At 48.6% G+C, this 6128-nt stretch overlaps 1 non-coding gene across 1 annotated transcript; it reads right to left on the minus strand.

Moving 5' to 3' along the window:
• Positions 1 to 2815: 2815 nt before the first annotated feature.
• Positions 2816 to 2998, minus strand: LOC116972672. The gene has a single exon (XR_004411870.1). It is a non-coding gene; the product is annotated as a U2 spliceosomal RNA (small nuclear RNA).
• Positions 2999 to 6128: the final 3130 nt, after the last annotated feature.

A 6128-nucleotide genomic window follows, 5' to 3' on the forward strand; every position in this document is an offset into this window, starting at 1 on the left:
CGACCCATTCTTTCATCATATGTCAGTCCTGCCATCCCAGGAATTAATACTATATAATAACAAGGAACTGTGGATGCTGGTCTATACCAAAGATAGACACAAAGTACTGGAGTAACCAAGCAGCATCTCGGGAGAAAAGGAATGGGTGACGTTTGGAGTCGGGACCCTTCTTCAGACTGGGGAAAGTGACACGAGAGATATAGATGGTGATGTAGAGAGGTTTAGAACAAATGAATGAAAGATATGCAAAAAAGTAAGGAAGATAAAGGAAACAGGCCATTGTTAGCCGTGTGAACCGTATCTCTTTCACTAGGTAATAACGAGGAACTGCAGATGCTGGTTTATACCAAAGATAGACACAAAGTGCTGGAGTAACTCAACGGGTGAGACAGCATGTGCAGGAAGGAACTGCAGTTGCCGGTTTACATTGAATATAAGACACAACTTGCTGGACTAACTCTGCGGGGCGTGCAGATTTTCTCTGGAGAAAATGAATAGGTGATGTTTCGGGTTGGGACCCGAGCTCAACTACCTCATCTAGAAGGTCTGAAGAGGATTTAAGGGTCTTGACCCGAAACGTCAACTAACCATTTTTTTCAGATTGAAGGAGGGGTGGAAGATTGCAACCTTCACGTGGTCCACCCTGTTTCGACTAATGCAATCAACCCGACGTGCACAAACATATAGATCAAATAGAACAAGTTGACTTGCAACTTTAGGCTGTGCACGCCATACGCAAGAAGAAGAAGATTGAAGGAGGCCAGACCACCAGATACCGGAAAATTGGTGATGGACCCGTACTTGACAAGCAAATTATTTATGTTTCATATTCGTACGTCTTTTACTACATGTGGAAATGATCTGGATCACCCTGACGACACTGCCAATCTCTCCGAAGATAGACACAAAAAGCTGGAGTAACTCAGCGGGACAGGCAGCATCTCTGGAGAGAAGGAATGGGAGACGTTTTGGGTCGAGCCCCTTCTTCAGTCTTCTTTCTCCTATCTTGGGTTTAAACCTTCCTACACTGTGAATGGTTCGATTGTAATCATGTATTGTCTTTCCGCTGACTGGTTACCACGCAACAAAAGCTTTTCACTGTACCTCGGAACACGTGACAATAGACTAAACTGGAATGAATTGGACTGACTCCCAGTTGCTCCTGAGAAGCTGATGGATGTCAAGGATGTTTCCACTGGTGGGAGAGTCTGGACAATAGACAATTGACAAGAGGTGCAGGAGTAGGCCATACGGACCTTCAAGCCAGCACCGCCATTCAATGTGATCATGGCTGATCATCCCCAATCAGTACCCCGTTCCTGCCTTCTCCCCATATCCCCTGACTCCGCTATCTTCAAGAGCCCTATCTAGCTCTCTCTTGAAAGACCAGAGGTCACAGCCTCAGAATTAAAGGGCGCTCTTTTAGAAAGGAGTTGAGGAGCAACTTCTTTAGTCAGAGGGTAGTTAATCTGTGGAACTCGTTGCCACAGAGGGCTGTGGAGGCCAGGTCAGTGGATATTTTTCGGGCAGAGATAGACAAATTCTTGATTAGAACGGGTGTCAAGGGTTATGGGGAGAAGGGTGGAAAATGGGATTAGGAGGCGGAGATCAGCCATGCTTGAACAGGGCGGAATAGACTCGATGGGCCGAATGACCTAATTCTACTCCTATAACTTGTGAACTTGTGACCCTGATTGCTACGGTGGTATTTTTACAGGTGGATGGGGAGATCCAGAATATTGACGTGATTTATATGTACATCAAAAGTGTGTAAGACTTGGGGCAATGTAGAGAGCGGAAGAACAGAGGGAATAGGAAGTAGGCCATTCATGCCCTTGAGCCTGCCCTAGCCTTCAACAGTATCCTGCCTGATCTTTTACCTCAGACAGCAATTCCCTGCCCTATCTCTCTTGAATCATTAATGTCCAGAAATGTATTGATTCTTGTTTAGAATGCTGGGCCCTCTGGAGTAATGGGTTCCAAAGCTCCACCAGCCTCTGAATGAAGAGATTTTTCTTTATCTCAGTTCAAAATGACTTTAGATTTCAGAGAAGCAGGCCCTTCGGCCCATCGAGTCCCTGCCGACCGTCGATCACGCCGCACGCTAGCACTACCCTACACTGCACTGGGGGGCAATTTTTTTCAATTTCACCCAAGCCAATTAACCTACCAAAACCTGCAGGTCTTTGGAGTGCGGGAGGAAACCGGAGCACCCGGAGAAAACCCAACGTGGTCGCGGGGAGAACGTACAAACTCCGTGCAGGCAGCACCCGTGGTCGGGATCGAACCTGGGTCTGTGGCGCTGTGAGGTGGCAAATCCACCCTGCCGCCCGCAAGATGTCCGGTCCTCCATTCCCCGAGTGAGGCCACACACAAACTGGAGGATAGGCACAGCTTGGTAGCTTATAACATAATGGTATGAACATTGAATTCAACAATTCTAGCTAACCTCTCACACCTCCCCCTCCCCTCCTCTCTTACCCCCCCCCCCCCCACCACCACCTCCACTGCGCCCAACCTAAACTCCCACCCATTTCTCCTCCACCCACCTCACACTTCCCCCCGCTCCTCCCTCCCTCTGGCTTTAGAATCCGCAGCTCCTCAAACCTGTCTCATACCTTCTTTTCTTCTCTCTGGCCTTTGTTCCAACCATCTGCCTGTCAACCCCCCCTCCCCCGCCCCCGCCCCCGCCCCCCTCACCTCTGTCGACGTATTGCGTGCCACGCTTAGCCCTGCCGCTATAGTTTTCCAGCATTCTTACTTGTGTTTCGTTAGTCGAGTTGAGTTGAGTTCATTGTCACGTGTACCGAGGTACAGTGAAAAGCTTTTGCTGCGCGCTATCCAGTCAGCAGAAAGACTACACATGATGGGAATAGTGGCATAATATTCGTACCAAACATCAAGTTAATACACGGTCCCTAGATACGGGACGTATAAAATATTAAACTGATAAGAACAGATTTTACAAATGATCTTAGCCAAAAGGCAGAGATGCCACTTCACTACAATCCATCTGAAGAAGGGTCATGCCCCGAAACATCTCCTATATCTTTTCCCCAGAGATGCTGCCTGACCCGCTGAGTTACTCCAGTACTTTGTGTCCTCCTGTCTACACAGTTCAGTTTAGTTCATTGTCACGTGGGCCGAGGTACAGTGAAAAGCTTTCGCTCCGTGCTAGCCAGTCAGCGGGAAGGCTATAAATGATTACCACCGATCCATTCACAGTGTACCGATACATGATAAGGCAATAATGTTTAGTGCAAGGTAAAGCCAGCAAAGTTCGAGGTAGATCGTAGCTCAGGGCCGCTCTCTGTTTTTGTGGTAGGACGGTTCAGTTGCCTGATAACAACTGGGAAGAAACTGTCCCTGAATCTGGAGGTGTACGTTTTCACATTTCTGTATCTTTTGCCCGATGGGAGAGGGGAGAAGAGGGAGTGGCCAGGGTGCGACTCGTCCTTGATTATGCTGTTGGCCTTGCCGAGGCAGCGTGAGGTGTAGATGGAGTCAACGGGAGGGAGGTTGGTTTGTGTGATGGTCTGGGCTGCGTCCACAATTCTCTGCAATTTCTTGTGGTCTTGGATGGAGCTGTTTGTAAACCAAGCTGTGACGCATCCCGATAAAATGCTTTCTACGGCAATGCCTCCTTCTATAACATACTTATCATCTCAGAAACCAGCCTTGTGAATCTTGGCTGTAATCCCACTATAACAAACATATCCGTAAAGAGATAGGTGGTAAGCCATTTAGAACGGAGCCGAGGAAACACTTTTTCACACAGAGAGTTGTGAGTCTGTGGAATTCTCTGCCCCAGAGGGCGGTGGAGGCCGGTTCTCTGGATACTTTCAAGAGAGAGCTAGATAGGGCTCTTAAAGATAGCGGTGTCAGGGGATATGGGGAGAAGGCAGGAACGCGGTACTGATTGGGGATGATCAGCCATGATCACAGTGAATGGCGGTGCTGGCTCGAAGGCCGAATGGCCTACTCCTGCACCTATTGTCTATTGAGATGAGATCTAAACTGTACACAATAGTGCACGGTTATTACAGAGACTCGAGGTAATTTAGTTTAGTTCAGTTTAGAGAAACAGGGCGGAAACAGGCCCTTCGGCCCACCGAGTCCGCGCCGACCAGCGATCCCCGCACACTAACACTGCCCTACACAAATTAGAGACAATTTACACATACACCACGCCAATCATCCTACAAACCTATACGCCTTTGGAGTGTGGAGGAAAACCGAAGATCTCGGAGAAAACCCACGCAGGTCACGGGGAGAACGTACAAGCTCCGTACAGACAGCGCCCGTAGTCAGGATTGAACCCGGGTCTCTGGCGCTGTGAGGCAGCAACTCTACTGCTGCGCCACCGTGCAGCAAGACATCTTACCTCTTGAGTTCAATTCTCTAGCAATGAAGCAGTGAAGAAAGCTAATGGCATGTTGGCCTTCATAACAAGAGGAGTTGAGTATACGAGCAAAGAGGTCATTCTGCAGTTGTACAGGGCCCTGGTGAGACTGCACCTGGAGTATTGTGTGCAGTTTTGGTCCTCAAATTTGAGGAATGACTTTATTGCTATTGAGGGAGTGCAGCGTAGGTTCACCAGGTTAATTCCCGGGGTGGCGGGACTGTCATATGCTAAGAGAATGGAGCGACTGGGCTTGTATACACTGGAATTTAGAAGGATGAGAGGGAATCTTATAGAAACATATAAAATTCTTAAATATTGGACAGGCTAGATGCAGGAAAAATGTTCCCGATGTTGTGGGAGTCCAGAACCAAGGATCACAGTTTAAGAATAAGGGGTAGGCCATTCAGGACTGAGATGAGGAAAAACTTCTTCACCCAGAGAGTTGTGAATCTGTGGAATTCTCTGCCACAGAAGGCAGTGGAAGCCAATTTACTGGATGTTTTCAAGAGAGCGTTAGATTTAGCTCTTAGGGCAAAGGAATCAAGCGATATGGGGAAAAAGCAGGAACGGGGTACTGATTTTGGATGATCAGCCATGATCACATTGAATGGTGGTGCTGGCTCGAAGGGTGAAAGGCCTACTCGTGCACCTATTTTTCTATGTGTGTGTGCTTCCATCCTACCACAACCAGAGAGCAGTCCTGAACTACTATCTACCTGTTTGGTGACCCTTGGACTATCCTTGATCGGACTTTGCTGGCTTTACCTTGCACTAAACGTTATTCCCTTATCATGTATCTGTAATTGTAATCATGTATTGTCTTTCTGCTGACTGGACAGCACGCAACAAAAGCTTTTCACTGTTCCTCGGTACATGTGACAATAATAAACTAAACTCAACTAGTTTAGCTAAGTTTAGTTTAATTCAGAGATACAGCGCGTACAGTCCCTTCGGCCCACAGAGTCTGTGCTGACCAGCGATCACCCCGTACACTAGCACTATCCTACCCGCGGGACAAGTTACAATTTTTACCGAAGCCATTGACCTACAAACCTGTACGTCTTTGGAGTGCGGGAGGAAGCCGGAGCACCCGGAGAAAACCCCCACAAGATAAAGTCCAGTAAAGTCTGATTAAAGATAGTCCGAGGGTCACCAATGAGGTAGATGGCAGCTCAGGACCGCTCTCCAGCTGTTGATATAATGGTTCAGTTGCTTGATAACAGCTGGGAAGAATCTTCCGCGGCTAACGATAACTTTGGTGCAGCATTTTTGTCCATCGGATTTTCAATGTTCGTGTGAACAATGTGCTAAGAATAATGACTAAAGGCCTTGAGCGGGCATCGTGTGGCCATGCGGGGTCAGTCCCACTGAGAAGCGCGGAGGGGTATGGAGTTGTGCGCGATATCGCGCGGCTCTCCGAAATTTTGTAGCGAATGAAATCTTTGCGCGCCACCGGCCTGTCGCGTAACTGACGGCCAAAGTGGGACAGGCCCAAGACCCTGGCGCGACGCAACGTCTCACCTCCAACAGCAGCAGAAGCAGGCAAACGATCACCGAGCTCGGCCTGGGGCTCACGGCCGTTGCGGTCCGGATCCGTCCCCAATTCTACTCCCAGAGCGGGGCCAAGAAAATTGAAGATAGACACAAAATGCAGGAGTAACTCAGCGGGACCGGCAGCATCTCTGGAGAGAAGCAATGGGTGATGTTTCGGGTCAAGACCCTT

Source organism: Amblyraja radiata, chromosome 4 (assembly GCF_010909765.2).
Source record: "Amblyraja radiata isolate CabotCenter1 chromosome 4, sAmbRad1.1.pri, whole genome shotgun sequence".
NCBI lineage: Eukaryota > Metazoa > Chordata > Chondrichthyes > Rajiformes > Rajidae > Amblyraja > Amblyraja radiata.